Here is a 13,847-nt window from a genome sequence, read left to right as displayed (position 1 = left end):
AAAACTCTGAAAGTACTGGCCAAGCCTTTGCAATTGATATTCTTCCTGGTCATTGCAACCCCAGATTAAAATCTTCCAACAGAAGAAGGTCTGTAACGGTGCTGCTGTGGGTTTTCACACAGCAGGCCTTCATCACATCAGCCTGCCAGGCTGATGGTAGCTTAGTTGCAATCACCATTTCCAGCCCGTGTGCTGATTCTTGGCTTGCAGCTTTGTAGACTGCAGTCACTGAAATGATAGAGCTTATTTGCCATCCACTCAAGGCTGAATTGAAAGTCATAGGCAATGATACCTGAAATTAGGGCCTGTGTGACTGATTTCTCTGGCCAGAGCTGGCTAAGCAGTAGCTCTAAGTAGGGTAACTGTGTCATCTTTGCTGAAATACTGATGTGTAGCAGCTCTTGTTGTCAGTCCTGAGGAGGAACTGACAGTCCCTTTGCTGAGCACATTCATGCTGTATGAAAAATTAATCCACATACACAAATAAGTTCAAATACTTAGGAAAGGAGGGGAGTGACATTAATGTGTTAGTTATAATGCGCCTCTGATGCGTGATTTTGAGTTTTACCCTGTATTTTTGAATATTTGGACAACTAGCCTCTCTGCCAGAAGTAGCATTTTGGATTTGAGCAAATTCTGAAATAGCTGTTCTTTCAAGCAGCATCACCCGCCATGCTACACCTTTTCCTCCTCTGCCTCACATATGCAGAATATACCCTGTGGCTCAGAGCAGCTTGAACTGAATCTGGATTTGTGGCAGCTTTTGAGTCCAAAAACCTCTGGAGTCGGTTTCTTCCCATGCTGTTCAGGAGGTCTCTAAAGCTACAATGTGATGGTTATGCCTGCAAAAATATTTTGGGTCATTCAGCCTGGTTGCCCTCAGAGACTTGAGTTGCTGCTTTGCCTATAGTGAGGTGGATGGACGGACAATTAGTGTGGGCCTGAGAAACCTGTAAAGCAGCACTGGGAAATGCCTGGTTTAAGGTGTGGTATCAATACCTAATAACAAAGGCTGCAGGATTTGCTTTACCTGCCAAAATAACATACTGATTGCTCAGCTGGTGCATGAGGAATATGTTTCTTTACAGTCCTGGAACTTCTGTACAATAGCAGAAGTTGGTCTTTTTCAGGCATTCTCTTTTTCATTGAACCTATAAAACAGTTTCAGATATGCAGGATATTAGATGAAAGCAAGGTAAATGTAATTCACAAGTTTTAAAAAATAATAATTTATACTTCATGCATGCATTGAAGGAATAGCTGAGCTTTGATCATCAAAGTTAGTTTGATTTAAATAAAAGATGGTGGAGTTTTATTTTGAAATAAACTCCTCAAATCCCAAAGAATAGTACTGTGATGTTGGTTTGTTATGCCAGCTAATCAAATTACTACAGGTTATAGGCAAAACGGAGGATTTTTTTTTGCTAGCATAGAAATGTCAAAGCAGGATTTCTAAGCAAAACACTATTCTCTATAATATTTTGAGAACCAAATAGCTATTATTATATTTTTCCGTCCACAATATCTGTCTGAAATAAATGGGATTCCTTGTATAATTTAGAAGATTAAGAATTTATTCAATTTGTCTTTTAAGCAGGCAAGGGAAAAAAATCCAAAATTTGTGACATGGCCTATTATTTTAGACAGATACTTTGATAGTATCTATCCACTTCCAGCTGAGATCAGTCGGTCATAGCTTTTGGAAGACCTCAGTGCCCTGACTGCTCTAGCAGTTTTGGCAGAACCTCCTAATATAAACCAAGCTACATCAGGAAAGCTCTATTGTGATACACCTTGCTTTGCTTAGAGCAGTTTTTCTGTACTAGTACAAAATCTTTGTCCACAGGAGTTTTTGTTGGTGTAGCATGTTCGTACCCAGTGTGCTATGCTGATATCTTGGTTTTTTTGCTATGCATCATTTCAAATTTGTTTCTGTGTCATCTCCCTGATTCACATGTGCTGCTGAAAAGGTGGTTTTCCTTACCTTGCACCCAGGTACTCAAAGTATCAGTCCATGGCTCTGTAGCCTACAAGCTGTGGGTAATTTCTCCCACTCTGCAGGCTGTCTGCTGAGCAGCTGCTTATGTGTGCGCTCCTTAACACATTGGCAGTCAAAATGCACTGACTTCACATGACACTGTTACTTAAACTAACACTTCTGATTCTGACTAAAGTGCATGATACTAGAATGAGACTTACACCTATAGAGCAGGCAAAATTGGGAATATAAAGGGATTATTTAATTCTCTCAAATACGGGAAAGTTTAACGTTAAAATATGTATTTTTAAATAATGCAGTTATTTATATCCTTACAAAGTCAGTATGAAATGCCACAAAACAAAAGCAAGAGCATTTTGTACCCAGGATAAACTGAGCCAAAAAGGACATCTGTATATTCCTAGTTAAATTTAGCAGTGGATTGGAGCTGGTACTAATGACTATGCAATGTACAAGACATGAAGAACCATTCTCAGAACATAGATGCAGGTGTGTGTGAATACGGCTGTCTGTCTGGGTGTATGGATCTCTGTGTGTGTGTATATATATATATACACACACATTTTTTTTCCCTAATAGTGTTTTATATTTATTGACCAGTTCTTTAAAAAAAAAACACTTTAGGTTATTAATACATTTGTATTGAGGTTGTAGGTCACATAATCACAAATTCTGTGCTGCACAAAAATAGCCACACTGGGGTGGTTTATGGTGTTAGCAGTCATCTTGGAGATGCACTTCAAGACCAGCTCAGGACAGGCAATAGTTTTACAACCATCATTTGAAGACCTAAAGAAAGAATTTCCAGTATTTCTGTAGGATGCACTTAGGACTTTCCTGAGCCTTAGAGGACAGCCGCTCTCCAAAAGTGATCACTGAAGATCATGCAGCATATTTCAGAACTGTTTCTGCCGTCACTTTAGTGCTGGAACACAGAACTACTTGCACTGTTTGCTCATGGCAACTCCCTTGTCCTCTTCAGCAATAGGAGTATCTCTTGGTGTTAATGCATCCTTGCAGAAAACGGAACAGAAGAGGGAAAAGTGCAAGAATAAATGTTTATTTATATCAGCAGTGGGATGGAACAGCATTTGTTTTGTGTCCTGGTGTGTCGTGCATGAGTTTATCAATGCGCTCTTAAGAAAAGATTCTGAGAATAGTAGTATGTGCAATATTAATTGTTGTTAATCTTTTGTTACAGAGTTGCCTTTTTTGCAAGGGGCCGACTTTTTTCAATCAAATTGTATCCTATCTCAAGAATTTTCATGTGACTTTTGGAAACCTGCTGCAGTCATTCCTGTTTGCTATTCAATCCTGTCTTCTCCCTGTAGCAGGTAAGCACATGTTTCTATAACACTGTTTGCAACTGGAAAATGTTCTCAGTTTTAGATACCTGGAGAGTTCTCTTTGTTGGACTCACTACGGTTAGCATCTCTCATCCAAAATTTCCCATAGAACCCACTGTACTTTCTGCCATAGAAAAATATCTGAATAACAGTGCAGGACTCCGGGATTTTTTTAACATCAGCTCATGTCAGACTACACATCGCTCTAGCTTCATTGCAGCTTCAGAAATGGTATGCATGAATTTTCAGCTGTGAATCTATTGACAGCAGTGTTGTGAGCAAGCAATACAGAAAATTGCTTGAATTTCTGCTCTCTGAGAGGAGCCTCTAAATAACTTTATGTCCTTGGGAAAAAAAGCTTTGAAGTAGACAGCCAGACTGGGTCCTGCAAAAGCTCATGTGTTACCCACCATGACGACCTCAAGCTGAATGAGGAGGTTCAGATAGTGTCAAGACTGTACTCAGACAACTATTGCAGAAACAGATTAAGCCTCCCCAGTTGACTGTGCTCTAAAGCATATGAGGAATTCTCAAATGACCTATACAAGATTAAAGTATATGTGGGTGTGGCAAGAAGGAGCACTGAACAGCTGAGTGGTAGAAGTATCTTGTGCAGCTGCAGCTATGTCTGCAGAGGTGCTTGACACAACCTGCTAGAATTCTTTAATATTCACAGCTAGAGTTGGATCTGTGTTTGAGACTCATGGTTTTTAGGAAGGAGGAAATTTTTACCGAACTTCTGAAATCACTTTCAAAAAACAATAGTCATTAATGGAGTGTATGGGGGGGTGTGTGTGTGTGTACATGGCTCTGAAAGGAAAGTGAATGTGCTTAATCTGTATTTTATGTTCTGTTTTCTGTTTATTGTTATCATCCCATGTGGACACACTTATTTTTTCAAAGCGACTTAGGAATTTTCTCAGAAAACAATTGCCAGTTACCTCCTCCAAAATAATTCTTTTTCTGAACATATTAAGAGACTTATTTTCTCTTACAGATGTATTTACTTTATCACTAAACTGTGGAATCTAACCTTTGCCATGACTTCAGGGGTTTTTTTCTGTGTTTTAAGGAAAGAGGTCTTTTCTGTAGGGTTCACTCTTGAAAATGTCTGTTTTGATTTACTTTTTGTGGTAACATGTGCTTCCTTCCCAGTTTGTATCAAGTGGTAAATGATGGGAATGCCTATTCCATGCTACTTCATGGCAGGGGTAGCAGCATTTTGCTACAGTAGTTACTTGGTCTTTTCTCAAGTTGCAGGGGAAAAGGGTCCCTTGCAATCTGCAGCTCCCACCAGGCCCTTATAGCACAATCCAGCACAAAGCTGTGACCTGCAGTAGAATTTAGCTTGGTCTTCAAACTGGGCACAGATATTTAAAAGGGAGAGAAATAATTTTCACTTGTGTTGCACTTTTATCCCCAAGGATTTCCAGGTTTCTGTTACCTACTGCAAGTTTGAGTTCCCTGAGAAGTGAGTTAGCAGTATTAGAAGTTATTTGACAGCTATACACGGTACAACAGGAACTTGACAGTCCCAGATCGTGAAGAGTACGGGTATGAGCATCACTCTTCTTGTAAGCAATTCCTCTGGAGAAGTTGAGGGAAGAATCTGGGTACAACTCAGTCAGGAAATCCCTGCTACATCTCTCCATGTTATTTCAAGCGTACCCAGAAAATTTCTACTCCTGGACTTTACAGTATTTTCTAAAACAAATACCCCTGTCTGCTGTTAGCTAAGTTAGCAGTTTAACAACTAATCTGTTACCAAACAAGTTCTTTCAGCAGCAACTTCATATGCAGCTGTTAGAAGGTTTCAGCCATTGCCAGAAGAACTGAAAGCTGCTCTAATGCTTTGCTGAAATACTTTGAGAAGGTCACTGTGAACAGTACATCTTTGTTTTGTTCAATGTTAAACTTTTTATTCTTGGTATTGTAAATAACTGCCCCTCAGAGTAAACAGAGAGACATGTGCGTGCCTTCTGTTTTTAGAGGAGCATTTGCAAACTATCCCACTGTAAACTTTTCATAGATTACTATGAACATCTTACTATGATGGGCAGTCAGATCAAAGTTCCCACAATACAAGGAAGGTGATATTAGACATTATGCCTTCAGCAGCTCACCGCCACCCTGACTTGAGTGTTTCCTGACTAGAAGTATCAGTGCTTTTTGAAAAAATACTGCCTGCCTGCTGCATTATTCTTTTGCTCTTTGCAAAAGTAACTTCTCACTTGCTGGCAACATAGTAGACTTCAAGTGATGCTTACAGTTTAAAGTGCAGCATTGTAGTAAAATTTTTTATTCCAGCAGTGTCTTTATTTTCAGAATTGCGTTTATTATTTGCTCCTCTTTAATGGAAGAGGCTTAGGAGTCTGGTCCTACTCTAATAGGGACCACAGAAAACATGTGTAGAAGATTTCAGTCTCCCATTAGTTTACATCTGCAATCCATGGCTTTTGCAAATGGTTTACATAGGTTTTACATTCTGTATGTGTAGAATCCCATATTATTCCATGGAAATGTTTCAAATCCAGCACATACAGAAGCCTTGGCGTGGCAGGGGCCTAATTGGAAGCAGCAAATTAACATGTTTTGCTGTGCTCACAAGGAGACAGAAGTCAGTAGGAGAGTGTTGAGATAATAAAGGAGGGTAGCAATGTGTACTGTGTCACAGCTGATAAGCACTCAATCTTTTCATAATTACAGTTATGAGAAGTTCCTGGCATAGTTGTAACTCTCTGTTTGCTTCCTTTTTTCTTCTCCTCCAATACAAGCAAGAGGACCTGACAGTATCGTTCTTTATTTTCCGATTCTGCTTGTCCACTGCTGGAGTGGGTGTTACTCTCAGCTCAACTCTTCTCTAAAATATCAACTGATTCCCTAGCCAGAAAGTGCTCTTAACCAGCAAATCCCTTGTGCCTTTCTGTTGAGGCTGTCCCATGAAAGCTGCAAACTTTGCCCTTTTCCTTTCAATTCTGCAATGCCTTTGGTCGGCAGGAGATTCTCAGAAATACTCCTAATTTAATATCTCCCTACTTGAAATACCAACTGAGCTTGTAAACCAAAGACATCTCCCAAAGGTCACTTCATCTAGGGTCAGAGCATGTACTTGAGGAAGTGAAACATACGTTCAAAGGCGGGTTGGATGAGGCTCTGAGCAACCTGGTCTAGTGGGAGGTGTCCCTGCCCATGCTGGAGGGTTGGATCTAGATGATCTTTAAGGTCCCTTCCAGCCCTAGCCATTCCATGATTAGTTGGATGCCAGATTACTTACATTTATATTATGATCAATCTGGCAGTAAGAGATTGGGGATTGCAATTGATCTAATCTAATTTTAGGTATTTACAGCTTGGAATACCATATAAATATCTGAACTGCTCACTTTATGTTAATTCTCTTTATAGTTGGTGGAGAGAACAGGTAGGTCCAGAGCATGACTTACCTGACCAGTTTTATATAACCTTTATAGGATATGATGAAGTGCACCCTGGATGTGCCTTTTTTTTTTTTTTTTTTTTTTCCTTCTGGCAACTACAGAATAAGGCCTGGATTTTCCTGTATGTATCTACCTGTACTTGTACACATCTCACAGATGCCACTGTTAATGTCTGTTACCCCATTTCATAGTAGCTAGTGCTGAATTAGCTTAAAATGGGAAGATCAAACTAGAGTGACTGAACTTTTATCACAAACATGTCTTAATTGCACCTTCTGATTCTGACCTCCCAGGTCACTGCGCTGCTGCCACTGTAGTCACCAGCGTCTCCTCTCTCTTCACAGCAATTACAGAGAATTTTACCATCTCAGTAAAATACAGACAGTAGTAAAGTGTAGGTAAAAGCATAAAAAGTCTACCTAGTGAGCTGCCTATCAAACTGTATGAAAATAACTATCAACTGTGTAACAGCTGAAGACTTTACATGTATTAGATTTAATTTTGTTATAAGTGAAGGCGGGTGAAAATACTGTATTTCGTTCCTCTCTTGATTTTCCAACTCTGCTCAAATGCAACCCTAAGAACTTCCATAGAGCTGAGCAAAGGAGGACAAGTCACCTTGCTTGGTCTGAATTATCTTCCAAACGTTAGGTAATGAGGTTTACCGAAATAAGGCCTTAAAAATATATACCAGGCACAAAAAAAATCTTGACATGTGCTTGAAAATCTATTTCTTTATTATTATTTCTTTAGAACGTGTATTCTGCTTTTGAACTGAAATGGGACTGTTCCAGCACCTGACACTGAAGACCAGATTGCATTTCTTGATAAAGTAGTAGGAAGAGCATTTAGATAAATGCAAGCAGGTCTAGCCACATTTGCATTAAGCCTCTTAACTAGAACTTAACCAAGAATCCAGTAATTTTGGATGCCTTCTCATAGTGAAAAATTGTTGCGCAGCGTTAAGGATCCAGTCTTTAAAAAATTATTTCTTTAACACTACTGGGTACCAAGACTAGAGTTTGAAAGCCTTCTTGCCTTTAAAAAAAAACAAAGCAAACAACACTTCAAAAATTTTATCCAAGATTTTCTGTTGAAAGCATAGGTAGGAAGCAATGCACTACAGTAAATGAACAGTGAAAATTTCTATTTTATTCCAGATGAATAAGTTTAGATGTGTTTATGTTTCATGTGACATGCTAAAATCAATGCAATCTTGCATTAAAACCAAGGAAACTCAAATGGAGTGAATGAACCAAAAGCCTGGATTTAAAAATTAATTTATCTTTATGCCAGCCTGAGTCAAAAGTTCAGTTCTGGATACTCTCCTTCCTCAGAGTGTTCAAATCGGTATCCAGAGGTTTCTATTGGGGCCAGTCTCTAAACCAGATGACTAATAAAACTAACATCATCACATGCACATATTTGCACGCACATTATCTCCTTTTTAACATGCAAAGTATTAGCTGAGGGCCAGGATTGTTTCAGATTTATGTATAAAGTGACTCAACTCTCCCCTCCCTGTCCTCCTCCCAGGTCTGGCCAAATCTTTGTGCTGGCTTCTAGTGCTGCATAGCCAAATATTGTGGAAAAAGAGACAGCTTTCATTTATTTATTTATTTTTAATTCTATTTTTTACCAAAAAATTGAAAAGCTTTTACTCTTTCTCTCTGTGTTCATCGATCAAATTAAACCGACAGTTTAAAAATTTGATGCAAGCAAAAGGCCTCCAAAGTGACCTTGTGTATTTTATAATTGCACCCAGCTGTGATTACAGTCCCACAGAATATGTTTTTGCGTTTTCTTTCCTTTTGGTATACTTCATTGGTGCTTCACCTCCCTAGGAGGGATTCACCCCTTTAGGAGAGAATTTACTGGTTTCGTGACCTTTTATTTCTGCAGCAGAAATGGGTGACCTCACTTAGAATAAATATGAATCAAAACAAAACATTACACAGGACAAAATTAATTCCAAATCTTACCTTTCTGAATCTTGGAGGCAAAATTAAAATAAAATAAAAAAATAAAAAAGAAAAATATAAAAAGAAAATAAGAAGAAGGTTGCTTCCCTCGGTCTGTTGCCTGTGCCGTACAATTTGCAGGCACCAAAATATCACAGTAGAGTCTAAAGGTTTATGGATGTGTGTCCTGGTGAGGAGTTGAATGGCAAAACTGGAAGACTTGCAGTGCTATGTGCCTGGAGCGTGGTGTAGGGAGCCCCTGCAGCTTCTTGGAACTGTCTGGATGACCAAGCTGGTTTGAAGCCACTGGTAAGGGGTGGTAACGTATTCTGCCTGAAGGATGCTGTCACAAGTCGTGAGGCTCTGTCCAAAAGTTAGAATCGGGTTAAAAGCAACCCGCCTGGGAGCAGGCCTTTACAGACATTGTGGTGCTTTTTTTATTTGGGGGGTGTGTGTGTTGTGCTTTATGCGGCTGTTTTCAGGGCTTCCTCCCCGTGAACCAGGTGGGTGGTGGTTCTTCTCGCTGCTGCGACAGCCCCTGTGCTGCTGGGGGGGACGTGCAGTCCCTGCCCAACCCAGCCTAGCTCCCCTGGCTCATCCTCATCACCTCAGGGCTTCAGCCCTTCAGGTATCATCAAGCTGAAACCTGGTATGTGGGCTCAGATGGTCTTGGAGTTAAAGAAAGGGGGGGGGAAAAAGGCAAGCAAAAAAGCAGGCTGACACAAATGGGTTTGTCACGTTTTAAGAATTGAGGTCAGCAAAGGCTGCAGTTTCCTCCATGAGGCCCAGCTTTGTTTATCCTCCTGTGATCCTGCCCTCAGCAATCACCCTGTCTCACTGTGAAAATAGCAAGTTGGTGAAGCCTGGTACCAGCCTATTTATGAAGACTGAAGTATCTTGAAAGGACTTGAGATGGATTTCAGAGTGAAGCTCACCACATTCCAGGCTTCCCTGGTCATGAGTGGTTTTCAGTTTATTTCTTTTTCCCAATGACATTCCCAAAATGGAGTGTTCTGCAGAAAGGAAACAATTCAAGGAAATGCAGACTGCAAGACAGGGTCTACCTGGCCTGCAGCTTTCTGTATGAAGAAGCCGTGCATCCTAGAAACATGGCTCAGGGCTTTCAGCACCAGGATCCCACCAGACCTGCAGAGGATCTGAGGGCCTTGCTCAAGATAAGTCCTTCAACCTTTCACAGAATCATAGGATGGTTAAGGTTGGAAAGAACCTTAGAGATCATCAGGTTCCAACCTCCCTGCTATGAGCAGGGGCACTAGATCAGGCTGCACAAAGCCTCATCCAACCTGGCCTTAAACACCTCCAAGGAGGGAGCTTCCACAGCCTCCCTGGGCAACCTATTCCAGTGCCTTACTACATGGTGAAGAATTTCTTCCTGATGACTAACCTAAATATCCCCTCTTTCAGTTTAAAACCATTACCCCTTGTCCTATCACTGCCCTCTCTCACTGCCCTCTCTGGTGAAAAGTCCCTCCCCAGCTTTCCTGTAGCCCCTTCAGGTACTGGAAGGCTGCTGTAAGGTCTCCCTAAAGCCTTCTCTTCTCCAGGCTGTACAGCCCCAACTCTCTCAGCCTGTCTTCATAGCAGAGGTGCTCCAGCTCTTTTATCATCTTCATGACCCTTTTCTGGACCCTCTCCCTCTCTTTATGCTTTGGAGTGGGAGAGCTCTCTCTGTGTGTGCTTTCAAGCTTCAGACTCTAGAGCAGCAAGCCTGAAAGACCCTGGCTGGCTCATGTCTCCAGATTCCATGAAGCCTAAAATCTTTGTGGTCCCAGCAGTTTTCTGAGAGGAAAAACAAAACAAAACAGTTTTTGATATGTTTAGAGAACTTGAATTATTTTGCAGTGAAAAGTTAACATAGCCTGAGTTTGGAGAACAGATCATTTGAAATGATTAAAGGAAGCCTGGTGAACAAGAAAGCTGGAGCAGCAGGACTTACCAGGAAACAGAGACAGGAAAGGTAGCATAAAGCTGCTGAAGATGTGCAAACCTTCTAAATGACGTCTCTGTTCTTCTGCCACATCCCTCAGTAACTTGAGAAGGCTGGTGTTCGTGCTGACTTTAGGAAGGGAGGAGTACCTTGCCTAGTTACCTAGTTGTTGCTACCTTGTGGGGAAAATAAAAATGTTTTCTTGGAAGGATATGTAATGGAATTTGCCTTACCTCTTCGATAATTAGATATTCCTTCTAGGTATTAGCTCAAATGACAATATCATGTTGATGTCTGATTCAAGATTGAGACTGACTAATGGGCTGGAGTGAGAGTGAAAGGAGTTTTTCCAAACCTTGCTGCGGAGTCTAAAAAATTCCGGCACTCAGCTCTTTGAGATAAGTTATTTCGCAGAGCCTCCTGAGAAAACACTGACGTGATACATGCTGGGAGGTCATAGTGCTGGGCCTGCTAACCTGGTGAAATGAAGGTTTAAGGGTACAAGTGTAAAATAAGATGAAGGCCTTTTCTACCCTTGCCGTTTCCACTGCCTGATACATCAGTCTGCAGGGTCTGTCTCAGCATTTGTGTACGAAAAGATGGCAAAAGGTCCCTATTTTTAAGTTCCTGATGAAAGCTCCACCATACTGGATGTGACTGAGTTCAACTGCACCTCTAGATGTTTGAATTTCAGATTATCTTTGGAATCTCTGGTGATCTTTTCCATTCAGAAAAATAACCTTGTAATGCTGAGGGAGAATGATAAATTTTCTGAAAGAATCCATCTTTATTGAAGGCCAGGCTTTTGTGACTTTTGCAGGGCTACAAGATTTACTCCAGGGAGCTATTGTACTGTTTGAGTAACTGCAGCATAGTACTGTCAAAGATTTGCAGGGCTGTCTCTTGCATTGCTCAGTACTGAAGTGACCTCCCTGACTTACATACAGGAGGTGGCAGTAATCTCAGGGTAAGGTTCGTGTACATTCTTTTAAGAGAATATCATGCAAGTGATACCCTGGCTTTGAGAGTAAAGCCAGGATATCTCTTGTAACTAATAACTGGCCACTAGTGCAGCTTATTAGAAATTCAGCTAGTTACTGAAGTGGGTTCTTTATCTTGGTGACCTTCCAAGGCAATCAGAGCCTTCTTGGAAGACCTTGAATCAGAAATGTTTGGATATAAGAAAAATAGCACTGTGCAGTACACCATTCTGATCTCCCAGAGTTCACAGATTTGGAAGGCACTGTACCATATATAACTGTAGAAGACAGCACTGAGATACTGTAGCTGCTGCATCAAGGTCATGGTGTTCTGGGATCCAATTAAAATTATGCAAGATAGGCAATTTAGGAAAGAATTCACATAGAGCTTAAGGAAGGAAAAAATGTCATAAGCATTAGGAGCTCGGTTACTTTGTAAGATTAATTTTCCACTATCTCATGATCTTGTAATAAGAACATAAAGTGTTTTAAATGTTTGATTTGCTTATTGATCGGAACTCTTTGGACCTTACTTTCTAAAATCACAGTTATAGGTTTTACTTCCATTTAACACTAAAGTAGTGGGCTTGCCTTGGGGTATATGGGGGTTGCAGTGGTTTGTCACTTTGGTGCATGGGCAACAGTGAAACCTGGAAGAGGCACATTGATGCTCAGAAACCCACCTCCTTCCCTGGAGGTGCTGCAAATACAAGGGTGATAATGTCACAGATCCTGTAATCCACAGCACTTGTCCTCACCTCCTCCAACATAACCATCATGCTAATTCAGATCACAGTGCTGTCTTTAATTCCCAGAACCTATAAAGAGATATTGAGGAATGATAGCTGCAGGCTAGGTGAACTGCCGTTTGATGGAAAGCTTGATATTTTGGGAGGGATTGTAACAGGGCTATTCCTATCCTAATTCTCTCCTATATCCTCAAGGACAAGAATAAAACATTTAGCTGTCTACTGTATTTTAAGAACTGCTTAAATTGTTATGTTCTATAAGCCAAAAACTGCCACTGGCAAACGGGACAGGATTTCATGGATGCTTTGAGCAAAGGTTTCCTTACAGGTATTGCTAGATTCATGACCTGTGTTAGATTAGGCTGCTGACTGGGGACTTAAACTGAGCTCAGGGCCCTGTTTTGCTAGCTGGAGTACTCACTGTTTAAAAAGGATAAGGAAGAGCTCACAGTCCAAACAGGGAAGACGAAGACTTGATTCCCTTAGAGCCAGACAAAGAGTGGTTTGCAAACGTTGTGTTAGTACCAGTGTTTTGGTGTTCTTTTTGTTTTCCCTTTATATTTAACAACTTTGCCTGAGGTGGAATTAGCAAACCAAGAAAGACTAAAAAGGAAGAGGGAGCACAAGCGCAAAGGATGATGGAGAAGCAGGAAGGGAACAAGATGGGAAGACTGAGAGGCTCAAACAGTCAGTGAACAGATAAGAGTTGTCATCCAGCAGAAAACTGAAACTACCCATGTATGGTTGGTTGCTGCAGTCCAGATTGCTGTTCACTCAGATGCAGGTCTCTCTGCTGAGAAAGTATCCTAAGCACATTCACAGTTCTCTGCCTCACACCAAGCAAAACTGGGAAGGGAAAATCCAAGAAAATGACCTTCAATCCTCTGCAGGTTTCAGTGATGATGTGTGTCTGTGTTTGGTGCAAGCCAATGTATCTCCAGTGCAGACAGAAGAACTGCAGCAGCCATGACTGCCTGCAAGTGGGGTAAGAAGCTTTGTAGGACAGATTGTGCTTGCAGGTGTTGCTGCAGAAACAGCAAGGGGGCACATCATCCCCTTCTAGTGGTAGTCAAAGGACTCTTCTTAGTTGTTGCCTTCTGCTTCCTTACAAAGGAGATGCTGTCTTCCACATTTATTCTTTTTCACAACATAAAAGACAAAAGAAAACCCATTTGTGAGTCCTACGTGCAGTTGAAGGAGCAGAAACTATCTCTTTCTACAGGGGGCATCTGTTGTCACGGGCACTATCAGTTACAGGATGCAGAAGTGCAGGAGTACACAGGAGGTGTTTCACAGACAGATGACCCAGTAAGTCCAGGTTCCCTCCTATAAATCAGAGCTTGACTGTGGTGAGGGCAGAAATCAAGCAAAGGACTAGCAAAACCAAGGCTGTCCTGTGACCAGCGTCAATAAATGACAGGCAGAGC

The 13,847-nt window shown here is 41.1% G+C and overlaps 1 protein-coding gene across 2 annotated transcripts in view; it reads left to right on the top strand.

Moving 5' to 3' along the window:
* The window catches only part of PRR5 (proline rich 5), a 92,069-nt gene that overhangs the window by 18,018 nt on the left and 60,204 nt on the right, over positions 1 to 13,847 (top strand). For both annotated transcript variants that reach the window (XM_051636128.1, XM_051636137.1), the window contains one exon: positions 3,201 to 3,333. The gene's annotated coding sequence lies outside the window, so the exon portion shown is untranslated. Of the gene's footprint in view, positions 1 to 3,200; positions 3,334 to 13,847 lie in introns of those variants that run through there.

This window comes from Apus apus, chromosome 1 (assembly GCF_020740795.1).
Source record: "Apus apus isolate bApuApu2 chromosome 1, bApuApu2.pri.cur, whole genome shotgun sequence".
Lineage (NCBI taxonomy): Eukaryota > Metazoa > Chordata > Aves > Apodiformes > Apodidae > Apus > Apus apus.
This window is presented reverse-complemented; position numbering and strand designations above follow the sequence as displayed.